Raw genomic sequence first — 16,302 nt, forward strand, 5'->3', positions numbered from 1 at the left:
TTTGCAGTTGGGTCTGATTGTTATTGCAGAGTTCTGTTGTCTGCTCTGTGTTCTGGTGACTGTGTTGTTGACAGGGTTTAAGTGTTTCAGTGATTCAGAGATTGATGATGCTAGTATTGATTGATTTTGTGCTTCAATGATATTGATGGGTCCAGTATGAAAATTGGATGATTCGTGGCCTTCAGATTATTATGTTGTGCTTCAGGAATATCCAGTCTGAAAATGTATGAAATGTGGTCCCTGGAGGATGAAAGAAGATTGTAGGTCGGCGCCTACATACTAGAACATCAGTTAGTACAAGAGTTAAGGGGGTAGAAGCTCCCTTCCAGTAGCAGCTGGAGAACGAGTGAAGATTGGAGCATTCAGTAGGCAAGCACCTACGTACTAGTAAATGGATCGGCTAGTACAAGAGGTAAGGGGGTTGTAGCTCCCATCCAGGAGAGTCTTGAAAATGAGAGAGGGTTGTAGTCCTCTACAGGTTGTAGCCTGTGTATTGGTATAAGGCTGCACCAGTACAAAAATCTTGTAAAATGAAGTTTCTTATTAAAGGAAGATAGAGATGACTTGCAGCAGGTGGTTTTCACCCACATTGGGTTTCCACCTTATATCATGGTGTTCATGTGTGCTTCTTGTGTGTGATGATCTGTTTAGTTTTACTACACTTGCTTACTGTTCATATGGTTAATGAAGTTCTGATGCACTAACTAAAGATGAATATTCAATGGATTAACTGAATCATAAGTATTCTGGATATACGCTAGTTGCATTAGACACAGTTGCGTATACACGCGGTTTCCATTAACTGAAGTAGCGTATATGTATCTAAGTATGGAAATGAAAAAGTTTTATTGATTTGATAATACTGATTCACCCCCCCCCCCTCTTAGTATTATTTCCAACATAGTGGTCATCAATAGTGTATGTATGGATGGAACTCTCACTTATAATAATAAAATCATAGCCAACTCACTTTCATGCATATGTTTTTAATATACTAGGATTGTTCTTGCTATATTGGCAATGTATGTTTTTTAACTTACACATATTCATATGAAATACTTTGTTTTCATTTGTATGAATATTGTTGGATGTGTGTTGTTGGATTAAATCATCACTTTAACTTGTGGACTATTCTACATTTTAGCTTTTGATGTTGTTTCACTCTCGTGTTCCTTTCAAGTTGTGTATTATTACAAGCTCCCAAGGTGCACACTTTCTTTTCCCCTCCGTGTGTTAGAACCTTCGTGCATCACACTTGACTCTCGGCAAAGTCACACACTTTCTCTCACTCGAAGTTATCATACTTTCCTCTGCACGTTTCCACAGTCAAGGCATTACACTACCACCCACTGCTGGGACTCCTACTCCAAAAGGTGTGAGCTCTAGTTGGGACTTCATATCGAGGAGATCCACTAAATGTTGGTAGATCCAGCACCGTCAACATTTCTGGTGCTAGAAGGAGGGCCAAATGACAAGCTGAGGCCTTGAAGTATGTTTTAAATTTTTGCACATATTTCATGACTTCTTCCATAATAATAACCCCGACATGTTTTTCTAACTCTACAAATTTTGAAGTGTCGGCGAGCATTTTAAATGACTTATCTAGAATTAAGTTTCATGGCAAGGGTGGGATAACCTATCTCAGGCACGCAGTTTCTTTTCTTTTTTTCCGTGACAGACATGACATTTCGTCTGAGGATGTTGCTTGTGGGTTTTTTGCTCTCACGTTCGAAGGGCACACAAAGAAATGGTGTCACACATTTCCTGCAACATCCATACACTCTTTCAATCAGTTTGTTGGTGAATCATGTCATGCTTTCATTCTTTATGATCATAAATCCCTTAATAACAAAATTTAAAAATTGTGAGAAACACCTAACAAATCTCTTCAAGATTTTCATGATCATTTCCTTCATTATTATTTTCAATTTCCTAAAGATGAAGTTGACTGAGAATTCTTGGATGAAATATTTCAATATATTTTTCACGTTTCTAATATTGAAAATGTTTTTTCCCAAGTGACACTCCATCCCCTTCTCATCAAACAACTCAAGCTCCGTAGGTCAAGGTGGGAGAAGTTGAGAATCCACTTGTTGATTTATCACCACCTCCTCCTACCCAGCCTGCTCATAATTTTTGTGCATATTTGGACAGTAACTCTAATGGTTCCCATGAAGTGATATCTCCTCATCCTCCTTACTTCAGTCCCTTTGATCCTCCAGATTTTGGTTTGTTATGTTAATCTGTCTCGGATCCTTCTTGTGATGTTCATGAGGATCAAGTTCTCGACGGAGTCATTGTTGAATAGCCAACCTGGGATATCATCTTTCATGAGTATGTGTGGGAATCAGAACGATAATCTGTGGTGAAGGGTGACCTCCTTCTGTTCACACCTCATCCGCTTTATCCTGACATCTTCCATGATTCTATCATTTTTGGTCCCTCTTGTGAAAATTCATTTTCGGGTGTCTCAACTTTCGATCATTCACAAAATACGTGGCATGTCAGTTTTTCATTTTAATGCAGAGAGGACAAATCTATCTTCCTTAATCCTCCTAACCTCTCATATTACCTTTTTGGAAATATAGAGGGTGAAATTTCTCATTTTTCATCATCCCCTCTTTACGATTCATCAGATCATAAGGATGCCTCTATTCATCATCTTGAACATTCTAATCATGGCTGTCATGATCTTTTCATTCATTCATTTGATCATGATTCCGATTTGTACACTATTTATCTTTCTAAGCCACCGGTCTTTGATGATCCATCTTCTGATGAATTGAAACTTCCCCAAGATGTTGAGGCACTTCAACCCAAGCTGATGGTTATGTGAGGTTCTCGTAATCTTGAGGTCAGTTCCAGTTCCGATAAGAAATGCACTAAATCTTTCCAATCTCCTCACCACTCCGTTGTTCACATTCAAAATCAATCTATCTTACAGGTTTCGCATCCTCCATCTATATCAGACGATCCTATCACTCAATCATTGGAGGAGCCATACGTAGTAAGCACTGTTGCAAAATGACTTTTTTTTCTTTATTCATGTTTGCTCATTTTCCAAGTTCAAAAGTGTGTACATGCTTGTCTTCCACTCACAATGTGTTAGGACATCATGGTACATCGGCAAAGTGCCTCTTATGTGCTTTTCATTTTTACTTTTCTGCGAATGCATTCAAGCTTTGAACATTTTGGTTTGCATTGTTTTATCTTTCTTGTTTGTTGGTTTGCTTGTATATCCTTCTTGACATACATTCTCTCGCCTTCATGGGCCAACCAATGCGTCGATGGCTGCATTGGAAGTATCACTTTACATGACTTGGCATATGTTCTTCTTAGGTTAGGAGTAGGAGTAGTTTTTCTTTTCTTATTTTCTTCTTGATTTTCTTACTTCTCTTTCTTTATCCCACTTATTTCCTTTTTTTGTTTGCTTTTGCACTTGTAAGTTAGTGTTTGCATGAAACCATGTTTGGCTTCTTAGACAAGCAGGGTGAAGTTCAAGAGGAACTTGTACAACTATCAACACTTGGTTATCTGTCTATTCTCTCTCTTTATGTGAATCTTGCATTTCTTCTAGTCGATGATACCCTGATGGAAAATATGTTCCTTTAAGAGAGAGTCATGTTCAAGTCATGATGTTTGCACTTTTAACTAGTACCACCTACTCTTATCTATTTTCTATTTTTAGTTAACCCTTGTCAACTCAGTCAAGTAGAGTAAGGAGAGGGGGAAACCTTAACAAGTATCTCAAAGGAATATATAAATATCCTTCTCTAAAGGGATAACCTCTTATGCTCTCAATAAGTCGGGATCCCTCTTCCGCCTCATGAAATAAATAAGTGCCTATGCACAGTTCTTTGAAAAATGAAATAAAGGGTGAAAGAAGAGAAAGGCTTCCTGTGCAGAGAGGTGAAGCAAGTAACTCCGTCGAGGTACTATCTAGACTTGCTGGTAGCGGAGAAATGCTTGTGTCCCTAAAGTGACTCCACCAGAGTACTTTCCAGGTCTATTGGCAGCAAAGTGACACCAAAGATAAAAGTAAACTATTATAGTCTATTTTACTTGTGCATCTATATACCCCTCATCCCTAATCGAAACAACCCAATTGACTTAGCTTGGTATGTGTGCTTCCGATGAAGATAATGGTAGGGACTATATCTTTAACTCAAGGTAAGTGAAGAAGCTATAATAATAAAATAAATGAACAATACTACAAGAATAGTTAGACTCGCTTTGCATGAGACAAGGTCCATACATAGAGTTGGAGTTCTACCAATGTGTTGCCAATGTTGTAGCGGCTACTTCGACTGAGACTTATCCTTTTCATTTTGGCTTGTATTTGCATACTTATTTATTTTCTAACTCACAATTTTATCTTCTGACTTGGTCCCACAATAGTTATGGGCTTTCCCCAGAAACTACGCAATTCTTGAGGGTAACTAGCCTTACTATTTGGAATTGCGCAATCCTTATGCCAATGAGCCTTGACCTCAAAAAATGTGCATTCATGAGGGGGGAACCCAACAATGAGCCTAGAAATTGGGTAACCCTCAATGAGTTAAGAAACTACGTAGTGCACAAAGCCGGAAAGTTGCCCAGTTCCTAGAATTGCATTATCTTTCCTAGCAATGTGCATGGAAAGTTTCCCTCGAAATAAAAAAAAAAAAAAAAAAAAAGAGAAAAAGGAAAAAAGAATCCCTAGAAAATAGGGATCTATTTTTAGTAGCATGAAAGAGGCACTTGTGTTATTTTTAGAAACTTTTGCCAAGTATCTCTTTTTCCTTGATTTTAGGCATGCACGTCATAAACCCCAATTTGTCCAAATAATTTTAATGGATGCTATTAGAGCTCATTTGCACACTCGATCTTGGACCTGCAACATTCTTGAGGTGATCAAGGAACCTTCGGTGCAATCATCTTTTGTTGTCTTTTGGCACTTTTTCTGTTGCTTTTTGTTGTTTGGTTTGTGTTAGTGTTGTTTCACTTGCTTTTATGCATGATTGCTTGCGTTTTAAATTGTTTTAACTTATAGATGTGTTTTTTCAAGTTATAGATTGCCTTTCCCAAGTGTAACATGAGTTTTCCTATTTTTGTACCAACAGTCGCCGTTGTGGAAACTCTCCTAACATTCTTCGTTTTCCTTCCAATTAATCAATTGTTGCACTTGTTTCACATGCATGCATCTACACTTAGTCATATCTACACTCAACTTGAAACTATATTTTAGATCTACTCTTTTTTCACACTTCCCTTGGGTGGATCTAAGCTTCCCTTGCTTAGATGTCACTTTTCACAACTTGCATTGCGTAATTTGGAGACTCAATCCTTTGGCTTGACCTCTAGAATTACACAAAGCATAGCCTAAGCTAGATCCAAATGCACACTGCATAGTTCCAGGAGGCAGCCTCCCAGCTTGGCCACTGAGACTGTGCGATGCGCACTCTCCCCTAGGCCTTGGCACAAGCTGAAATTGTGCATTGTGTAGTTCCAATCATCAAGCTTCCACCTTGGCTGCTAGGACTGCGTTATGCGAAGTTCCCATAGTTAGTCAGCCATCCATGTCAAGCAAAACTACGCAATCCCTCACATTAAGTGCCTGACTTGTTGCTTGAACTTACCTTGAAGTTGTTTTGGTTTTTTAACTGGCATTTACTTGCCATGAGTGTCCTCTCTGTCCCATAGCTACAACAGTTGTTGAGCATCTCTCTAGCAGTCATAGTTAACATGGCATCCAAAAAATTTACATCAAAGGAAACCACTGAGAGCAGTACTATGGAAGCAGTTAAGCAAATATCAATTGATTTACCAATGTATGTGGATACTCAGTTGTTTATTAAGAAGGGAACATCACTGACATGGAAAAAAATCAAAGATATTTTTGCAAAATACTTTGGGGAAGATTTGGAGGACTGACATGTCTATCTTATCATCCAGCAATCAGGGTTATACAAGGTATCATGCAGGTACCTTGCCTTCCCTTGTCTGAACATCATCAGCTGGAGTGCCTCACATACAAATGAACAAATTATGACATTAAGTATTTCCAACAGGAGGAAGCTTGCCGCATTTAAGCAAAAGACTATCAACGGAGGTATCACTTGCCCGAGCTAGTGAAGCACATGGAATCACTCTTCTATGCCACCCATAGCTATGTGAATACAAGAAGCATTGTCAAGCATTGGGTGAAATAGTCGTTGAAGTTTATAGAGACACCCACCCATGTTTACAAGACAAAGTCCCTTGGGAAGGCTTACCAATTCTTGATCATATTTTCGTGTAGAATATATGGTCAAGAGAGCACGGAGACCTTCCCTAAAGGGTGGGTAGTCTTACGGGACCAGTTGGTAAGCAATGGGAGGCCATTCAACTTGTCATATTTGTTGGCTCAACAGTTGAAGTCCCATGTAGCTAAGTCTTGAAATCCACCCAAGAATGAGCAAGAAAGGTTTTACATGTCTGCATACATAATGGATACAATATGTGCATAGCAGTAGTTCCCTAGCATGAGTTGGACATGGAAACCAAAAGAGACTAACGTGAACATCTACTTGCAAGTTTCTTTCTAGTTGCAGTTATTGATGAGTGATGGAAGGCTAAGTGGCCACTTTATCATCCCACTATACAAGCTTGTATTTGAGCAAGATCCAACTTGGATGTCCCGAGAGGCAATGGAGGTCATAGTAGAAACCGTAGATTGGTATGCCTTAGCAAGTGGCACCTTCATCAGAGTGTTTGGTGGAGAGAGGCCTCCGCGTGTCTTACCAAGGTATACCACTGACAAACTGATCATGCAAGAAGTTTCATACCACCTAGATATAGGGTTGTCAGTAGGATTGCATAGGAAGAAGAAAGTGCAATGGCCCACTCTTCCATTGTGCATTAAATTATACAAGATTACGATATTGAAGGATGCAGATGCCGAGGCTAAGGACATAGTGAAATTATACTTTGGCACCAAAGGCTTTAATTCGTATAATCCCCACAGTATTTGCAAGGACCATTGTACAAGAGTTTACTTTATGTGGATCATCGGGGCATTTCATTGGCCAGAGGAGGATCCTTGGAGTTACTACTACAATGCCTCCAAACTTGATGAGATAGTTAATATAGAAAGGGCTTAGAAGGCTCCTCCATGTATATCAACTACTCATGAAGCAACAAAAACAACAACAGAAGGAAAAAATCTAGCGTAGGACAAGAGAAAGAGGAAGATTGTTGATGATCTAGAGGGAGAGCAAAGCTACAAAATGATGGCAGATCCTATTATTGGAAAGGTAGATTTGGTAGCGGAAGCAAAGAGGGAGCAAAGGATTAAGAGAGAAGAGTGGAGGGAGAAATAAAATCAGAGGTTGCAAGAAGCAGAACTGAAGTTACGGGAGACAAAGAAGACGCTGAAGGAAGAACATGAGTTGAAGAGGAGAGAATGAGAAGAGAAGAAGAAGCAGGAAGAAGAACAAAGGCAAGGCACAATTGAAGAGGAAACAAAGCTGATACAAGTTGATGAACCGGAACAACCAACAGCTGAGGATGAAGGTGAACATATGCAGGATCGGGAGCTTGCTCAGTAGATTGAGCAATTAATTGAAGTGGAAGACATGGATTTTGAACAAGATTTGCAACATGAAGGCATTGACCTAATGCTGAAAGTACCATAGGTCATCCCTCAGTCTCCACCACCTCTAGTAGAAGAGGCAACCTTGATTGAGAAAGGAGATTTTGTTCTCCTTTATGATGATCCATTCATGGATATGTACAATCTATCATTCGATGAGTTTCAAAAGAGGATTGTACAAGCGCAAAGGAATCACTTTCCGGATGATCACACATCACTTACATTCATCAAAGAAAGGGTGATAGTCTTGGACAGTAGGAAGCACCCAATTGTCATTGTCGAAACTAGCTTGGCCTATGCAGGAGTGACAAGATCAAATATTCAGTATCTGGTGGACCAGAATGAGAAACTCGCAAAGAACTTGCAAGCTACCAAGCAAGAGGTGAAACAACTCTGAGAAATAGCACAAAATGAAGTTTCCACATTGGGGGAGATGAGGACAACGATACTTGCTGAAGTATCAACACTTGGAGAAACCATGTAGAAGCTCTATGACAAATTTTTCACCGTGCATAAATTAGTTGTCCATTTGCATGACCTACACCAATGGAGCAAAGAGTTTGTTCAAACTCTCAAAAAGATACATGCTTCCATTTCCCATGTACAAGAGTGCACAATGTGATACAAAGGGCCCCCTATCGACTTAGTGAGGAAGATGAATCCACATGCAGAGTTGGAGAAGGCGAAGGTCTCAATGTTGATTCAAAACAACGAGCATCTCACCTCATTCATTGGTAGCACAAAGGCCTCATATGTGCGGTTGTACAGTAGTTTGGTTGTCCTGGTGAGAAAACACCAGATCCCACAATCGGTTCCCTCACTGATGTTAAACCTAAGAACCAATTCTGGCAAGAGATCGATGAGTACTTGGAGAAACTAAGATAAGAAGCCACTAAGGGAGACTTGGAGCTGAATGCACACAACATGTAGAAGTACATCGGTGGTCTTGTCAAGATCAAGATAATGCTACTCATGCTTCAAAATACACTGTTAATAATTTTGAGAACACCATCAAACAGTACTAAGCTTGGCACTGATATGTGACCAAGAAGCAGCAAGTGGAGGTTACTAAGCTGGACATCCCCCAAGCTTCAAAATCAAAGTGTTGTGTCTTATTAGGTCATCTCTACCCAATTTTGTATTATATGCGTACGAGTGGAAAATGTAATATTATTTGTAATTATGTTGTAAGTGAAATTCCAAGTGCTAATATTGGAATATGAAAAGTCATCATGTAATGTAATGTGTTATTTTGTGAAGAAGTTGAAGAGTCACCCCCTCTTATTATAAATAGAACCTCATAACTCATGTAATAGCCTTTTAGGAGCCAAGATTTTGGCTAGGGTTAGGCTCAGAAAGAGCTTGAGAGTTTTTTGAAGAGCCTTGGCTTCTCCATAGCATAGAGAGAGTATACTTCTTCTAAGGAGAAGTTGTTATTGGTTGTAATGTTCCACTATTGGGGCTAGTGGTCATCAATGGTGTATGTATGGATGGAACTCTCACTTATAATAATAAAATCAGAGCCATCATGCTTTCATGCCTATGTTGTTAATATGGTGGGACTATTCTTGTTGTACTGGAAATGAATTTTATTTAACTTACGCATATGCTTATGAACTACTTTTTTCTCATTTGTATGAATCTTTTTGGATACATGTTATTGGATTAACTCATCACTGTAACTTGTGGACTATTTTTCATTTTAGCTTGTGATGTCATTTCACTCGTGTGCTCCTTTCAAGTTGTGTACTATTACAAGATTCCAAGGGCCACACTTTATTTTCTCCTCTGTGTGTTATAACCTTCATGCATTGCACTTGACTCTCTGTAGGGTCACACACTTGCTGTCACCTAAAGTCATCATACTTTCCTCTGCGTTTTTCTATGTTCAAGGCATTAGACTACCACCCACTATTGGGACTCCTAATCCAAATGGTGTGAGGCCTAGTTGGGACTTCATATCAAGGAGATCCCATGAATTTGGTGGGTATAGCACTGTCAATAGGACAACAACATAATTCTCCACATTTTTTATTTTTACTCCAAATCAAAATTCACAGTGCTTATATGAATTTTGATGGATTCAATTTGATAAAAGATGAAAAACTTGAAATTTAATCACCACATTTAGTCGAAAAGTGTAACATGTGTTCATGCATTCACCCTTAGACATGAAATCCCCATATCCATGGTAGTAGCTAGTCTTAACAATAATGCCTCATACTTTGTTATGTTGTTTGTAGCCCCAAATACGAATCTATAAGAGAAATGAATTATTTACTCATCAAGAGAGGTGAAATATATTTTGACCCCATTTCCATATTTCAAGGAAGTGTCATCAAAGCTCATCATCCACAATCCATCAACTTCCTTTCTTTTAGGAGCATCAGTAGGCATGACCATGTAGGATCCCATATTTTCTTCTCATTTTCTTCTACAGTCCTGAATTTATTACATGGATTTCTAGGAAATTATACATGATTCATCCTATATGCATCCCAATATAATCTAATAGGATCAACCTTGGGGGTAGGAAATGTGATGTAAGATAAATCCATTTGAGTAGCACTACCTACATCTACAATCAATTTTCATAATAACAACATTCCCTAACCAGAGGCACATCTAATACTACAATATCCAAACCTAAGAGCACATTAGGATGTGCCGTGAGGTGGACATGCGAGCTGGAATCCTAAATTGCATTATACCAACCAATACACCTACGACTGAGACTTTTGTAAGTAGTTATGGGGCCTGTAACTGTCCCAGCGCGTTTGCAAATCAAAACCAATGCTACCAAGAAAGCATCATTTAAGGGGTTATTGCTAGGTTTGTTGTACATTATATATATGAGAAACACAGGGGGGTCCTCAATTTTTTATACATTAAGGGTTTTGACTCATAAAGGTGTGGAAACTGACAACTTCATTAAGGGGAATAGGCACCTTGACATTGTTGGCCCAAGAAAAAATTTACACATCTATTTTCCTCAAAGTTCGGAGGATTTGGGTGATCAATTGGTTTCTTGGATGACGAGGATGTTTGACTAGATGTGTGACTGAGAGAGGATGGTTTTTAGCTTTCCATTGATAAGTATTCCCTCTAAAATGCTCAACATACATTTTTTTAATCTCATCTTAGGAAGGAATCATTCCAAACAACCTAGTGGCTTTGTCAACTTTGGGCTCATTTTCACGATGCTTTCATTCACCAAACAAATAACCAATCCCTAAAAAGGAGGAGAAAGTACAAGTTTTTGGAAAACTAAGACCCTTGGGCCTATTTTCATTATATACCTCTACAAAGGTTATACATGTGAACTTGAAATGGAAATTATCACAATCTGTACAAAAACAAGGATTCAATTATTCTAAAGAATTGTTAGACTCTAAAGGGTTTGAAGCCTTACAACCTTAAGAAGGAGGCTTTAGAATTGATTTATAGGTGAAATTATTTTAGGGGAGAATGATTTTTTATTCCTCTCTATTTGGATTATTTTTTTTGTAATATCTGTTGGCCCTGCACCATTTTTTTCATGGCTAATTGGAGCTATTTAAATTGATTAGCTACCTAGGAAATGGGGTCATCTGAGATAGAAGTTGAAGCTTTGTCTTTCATTTCAAATTTCTCAGTTTGTGACTTGCCTATGCTTCAAGTGGAGTCATGAAGTATGTTTTCTAGATAATGTCATACTATCATTTATAGGCTTGGCAATAGATTTTTCTCCATCAATAGTTTTTAGTTGTGGATGACAAAAGAAGAATTCATAGTTTCCTTTATAGGCATTCAGATAATAGGTAAGGATAGCTTCCTTGGGTGGCCTATGGTCATGGGGGGCCTCTTGGACCACTCTATCAAACCTAACATTAAATTCATCTACTATTTCATTATCCCTTCTTTTAGTTTCACTTTGTGCATTTAATTAAAATCCAACATCCTTATTTTGCAACTAGATTTAAAAAAATGGGTCTTTCAATTGATCAAATCCACTAATGTTATTATCAGGAAGGCTAGAAAACCATATTGATGTATCACCACTTAATGCAAGAGCAAGCATTTCATTTCTACATATACATGCTCTTCTTTCATGCCAAACATAATTCGAGTAAACACTTTCCAAAATTCTATTATAGTTTGTGCTTGTTCTCCCTTGAAAGTAGGCAATGTGTTTAAATAACAAGGGAGAACATGAGGATGATCAACTATTTTTGGAAAGCCAAGAATTTTATAAAGATCAATCAACCATGGAAAGTTCATTATGTTTTTATTAGATGTGTTTTGATTTAATGTACATGGAACTAAAGATTAATGATATTCAAAAATTCTCTAAATGAAAGTAATGCAAATTGAGATGCAAGTATATTCTACTCCCTACTTTTAGCATTATCTTTCTTATGTTGACAAAACAATTCATGTTCTATAACAAATGTTAACTAACCTTCATTAGAAGAACTTATCGTGTGTTTTGTTTTGATTAGGTCCTATTGAAGTCCCTTAGTTGGAGTCACAAAATGAGATATCTCTTGTAGGTTAGTCGTTAAAAGAAATAATCTCATAAAAGTACAAAAAAAGAATTAAAAACTTACCAAATTGGATTGATGTTGTATATGACTAGGGTGAATGACCTTATCCCCAACAACAATGCCAAAAAATGCTATTGATAAAATCAACAATGTTGCTAAGGATCTGACAACCTACTATATGGGCACACACCCAGGACAAAGATTCACTATCACCTTGGCCAAGGACCACACTATTTAGGCCCAACATATCCTAAAAAACAAATGGAGGAGTGCCTAAATTTATCCCAAATAACTCACGTGCAAGACTAGTTCCTTCTATGGGGTCACATAAGGTGGAGGTGTTCACTTATACATGTTGCCTAGTTGTAAAAATGTCAATATAGTAGAAAAAATCTAAACAAAAAATATTAATAACCAAAAATCATTGAGAATATGGCTCGTAACATGTGGATTTTGGTCTACACTAAAAATACTAACTAAAAGCATAACTATATTTTAGTTTGGATCACTTATTATGGATGAATGGCTCAAAACAACTTGCTTTCCATGTAATAGATTGTAAAACTTGCATAAAATGCAGGGACAACAATTTAATGTGATTCTAGAAGCCACCCTATAAGTTCCTTAGAGCCTATATATGTTTAGTCTATGGACGGAGAAGATACAAGGGTGAGTATAGAGGCTTTTGGGGCCTCCCTCAATGCAAATATGGTTGAAAAAGTAAATTTCCATCAAGCTAGAAATTATTTTCATATTTCTAGGTGAAACTTTTATGTCTTTACACACCCATCAATTTTCAACTTTAGATTTTGACAATTAATTATGGTTGGAAATTAGTGAAGTTTAATCGAAATACTAAACATAACACTTTTTAAACAATATAGAGTAAAGAGAAAAGTTATAAGATGGTTTTACCACAGTTTTACTTACTTGGAGAGCTATAGACCTTGTTAAAATTTACACAAATCACTCTGGTACAATAGATTAATCTTCAAATCTTCAACTGCTAATGGCTAGATACAAGTGTAAAAATAACACACAGTAGAACTTGTATCATATATTGGCAAAGATATGTCAATTTAATCACTTATCCCCAATATTTTAGTTTGTTAAAGAAATGGAAACATGAAAATTCAACAAGTTCATATCCTAATCTAAGTGTAGAAAAATAAAATATTTTTTATTTTTATTTTGAAAATGGTTTTTATGTTATACATGTACCATTTTATGTCTCACTTTTTGCTAGAATGAGAAGTTAATAACTATCTAAGTCAGTATAAATGGTTTGTTCCATGTGAATGAGCTTGGTCCAAAATGGAAGTTATCTTCGTTGTTGCCTAACCCTTTTGGTGACTTTCAAACCTTCCTAGGAGTAGCCTCTTCTTAAAGTGGCATCTCCAACCTTTGATCTTTGTGTGTTGTACACTACAAAATATTGAAGACAAATTTAAGCTCTCTTAACAATATGGTTCAAGTGTTTGGATTGGCCTACTTACAAAACTAAGAAAACTTAAGTGGGGGTTCTTCTTAATTGATTATATCCACCTCATTGGGTAGCCCCTTAATGGAAAAAATTGTTAGTCTTGGAATAGTTTTATTAAACAACAAAATAAGTTAGAATATTTATTAACAAATCATATATCAAGAACAAGGATAAAAACAATAAACATTTCACTAAAGTACAAAATAAATTACACAAGGGTTTCCAAAATATAAACTCTTTATTATGATAGCACTTGTCTCAATTAACAACAAGAAATTTGAGGAGGGCCTAGCCTTTATAAATTCTAGTAGTTAGTGAGACTCTCCTTAATCAAATATTTTCTCGTCATCTACAAATTAGAGACTTAGCAAATGTTTAATTCTTGCAATATTAAAACAATAATTTGATATTTCCCTCATGAGGATTGAATTGAATTAGATTCCACAAGCAAGCCCATGAATTCCCTTTGGAAGTGATTTTTGGTAGTCAAGGTAAAAAATACTAGCTTTGGTTGTCTAACATTCCTCTTCCTTGGTCCTTTACCCAATTTGGCTTGCTCTAGAAAGTGGTACGACTTCTTGTTTATGGATCAACCTGGTCCTTTTTTGAGAAAAAATGTCTGAATGAATATTTATTTGGTTCATCCTCTAACCTCTCAGTCCATCTTGACTATCATGAGTATTCAAGTCATCCCCAATGGCTAGTTTGACTTGAATTCTCTTTGAATTCTCCCCTTAGTAATTTGACTTGGTCACCTTGCCACTAGATCCCCAATGTCCTCATTCATCTAGCGATTTTGAAACCTAGGCTTTTCTCTATTGGTCCTGATATGTACTAGGTATGCTTCTTTTCTTCCACATCATCTAGGGGTTTGCCACATCATCACTCTATATGCTACATCATCATGCCTATGTGTCATATTTGTAATGCCTTAACTTCTCTCTAAAATCTAATAATTGGGCTTTCTTCACCTCTTTTTGCCTATCACTTTTGACATATTGCATCCCTAATTCTGGTAAATGCTCAGCTAAAATGCCCCCTATAAGCTTTTCCTAACTTGTTGACCAATTTTGACCAAATGCTTGGATTTGAAAAATTCCATGTGGCTTTGAATCCTCTCGTCATGCTCTCAAATTTGAGAATGGGTTGAATTTTTTACCACTGAGACCACATTGCATTAGGAACCATGAATTTCCTTAAGAAATGTGAGCATTGTCAAAAGAGATTGTTATTCTTTGGGAGTTTTCATGAGGAATACTTCACCAAGGCCCAAATCACAAATAGATTCAATAGACTTTGACCATTTGAACTGATATAGGTCTACCTTGATGTGGTATAAATTGGCCCAATCCTCGATGATCACCCCTACAAATGTAGGCTCCCATTAAACTATGAGTTAGCAAGAGAGCTCACCTAAAGCCCTCAAATTCGATTAGGGATAAAATATACCTTAAGTGTAATTTCAAGGGACAAGGCACAATTTGATCAAACAACTAAATATAGTCTCAATGACAAACACATAGGCCTAGGATGCCTAATATAAGGCCTCACATAGTTTTTACATGGTTTTTGACTTGTGACCTTAGGGTTACCATGGTGATGAATGCTAGACTAAAATGTAAATATACCCCTATTGACACACAAGGTAACAAGTTATATTATGGTTTCCCTTAGCTAAAAAAGTGTTATTTTAAATTAGTTTTTTTATTCCCTTTAAAAATACGACAATCTTTAAGATAAGAAATTCTAAAAATTAGTTTTTTAAATACTCAAGTTTAAATTATTTTTATTAAAGATACTTTATAAATCTTATTATGTTTTATTTATTAATTTTCTTTCTAACTAAGCCTAATGACATCCTTGAGTAAAGAGATGCTTTTGCAAATTATCACCCTATAAAACTAATTAAACTCATGCATAAGTTTAGTTATAATAATTTTAACGATTGCTCACATATCATAAAGAAGTGAGAGTTGGTGATTTCATTCTTTCACACATAAAATTTTGAAAAAATAATAATATGTTATTTTATTTTAAAATTAATTTTTAATCATGTATATATTTATTGTTAAAACATTATCTAATTTTATTTGATTATTTTTTTAAGTTTATATTTTATATATATTAAGAAATTAAAAAAAATATATATATATATATTTTAAATTGATAAAAATAATTTATATAATATTTGATAATATCAAATTTAAAATCTTATTTATATATATATATATAAATTGTTTTAGGGGACAACTTAATTAGTGATCAAAGTAATGTGAATTTTCATAAAACTAAGAGATCTAAAGTTAAATCTCTGATTTAACTTTAGTAAACTAAAACTGCTAATTCTGCAATTGGAAGTAGCATATCCATTCACTAGTGGATAAAATTTAGTTGTCAAAAATGGCAGAAGTCTCTGCTTTTTTAATGTTTACAGAGTGCATATTGTTAGATTCATATAGATTGCTTCAGCTTTCCTCATTTTGATGACTGTTCAATGGGAGGGCCTTAAGCTGATGCATCACCTCCTTGTTGTCGTATATAGCTGGTTGAACTACATATTGTTGGACTGTATGATTTTGGAGTACAGAAACTGTCATTACCAAATACATAGTCACACAGTTTTGTTCAGTAATGATTTTGTTCTGGAATTTTTTTTTCTTCTGAAATATTTTGAATAAGTT

Source organism: Pinus tabuliformis, chromosome 3_2 (genome assembly GCF_031772625.1).
Source record: "Pinus tabuliformis cultivar Carrire ecotype Pingquan chromosome 3_2, CPIR1, whole genome shotgun sequence".
NCBI classification, from domain to species: domain Eukaryota; kingdom Viridiplantae; phylum Streptophyta; class Pinopsida; order Pinales; family Pinaceae; genus Pinus; species Pinus tabuliformis.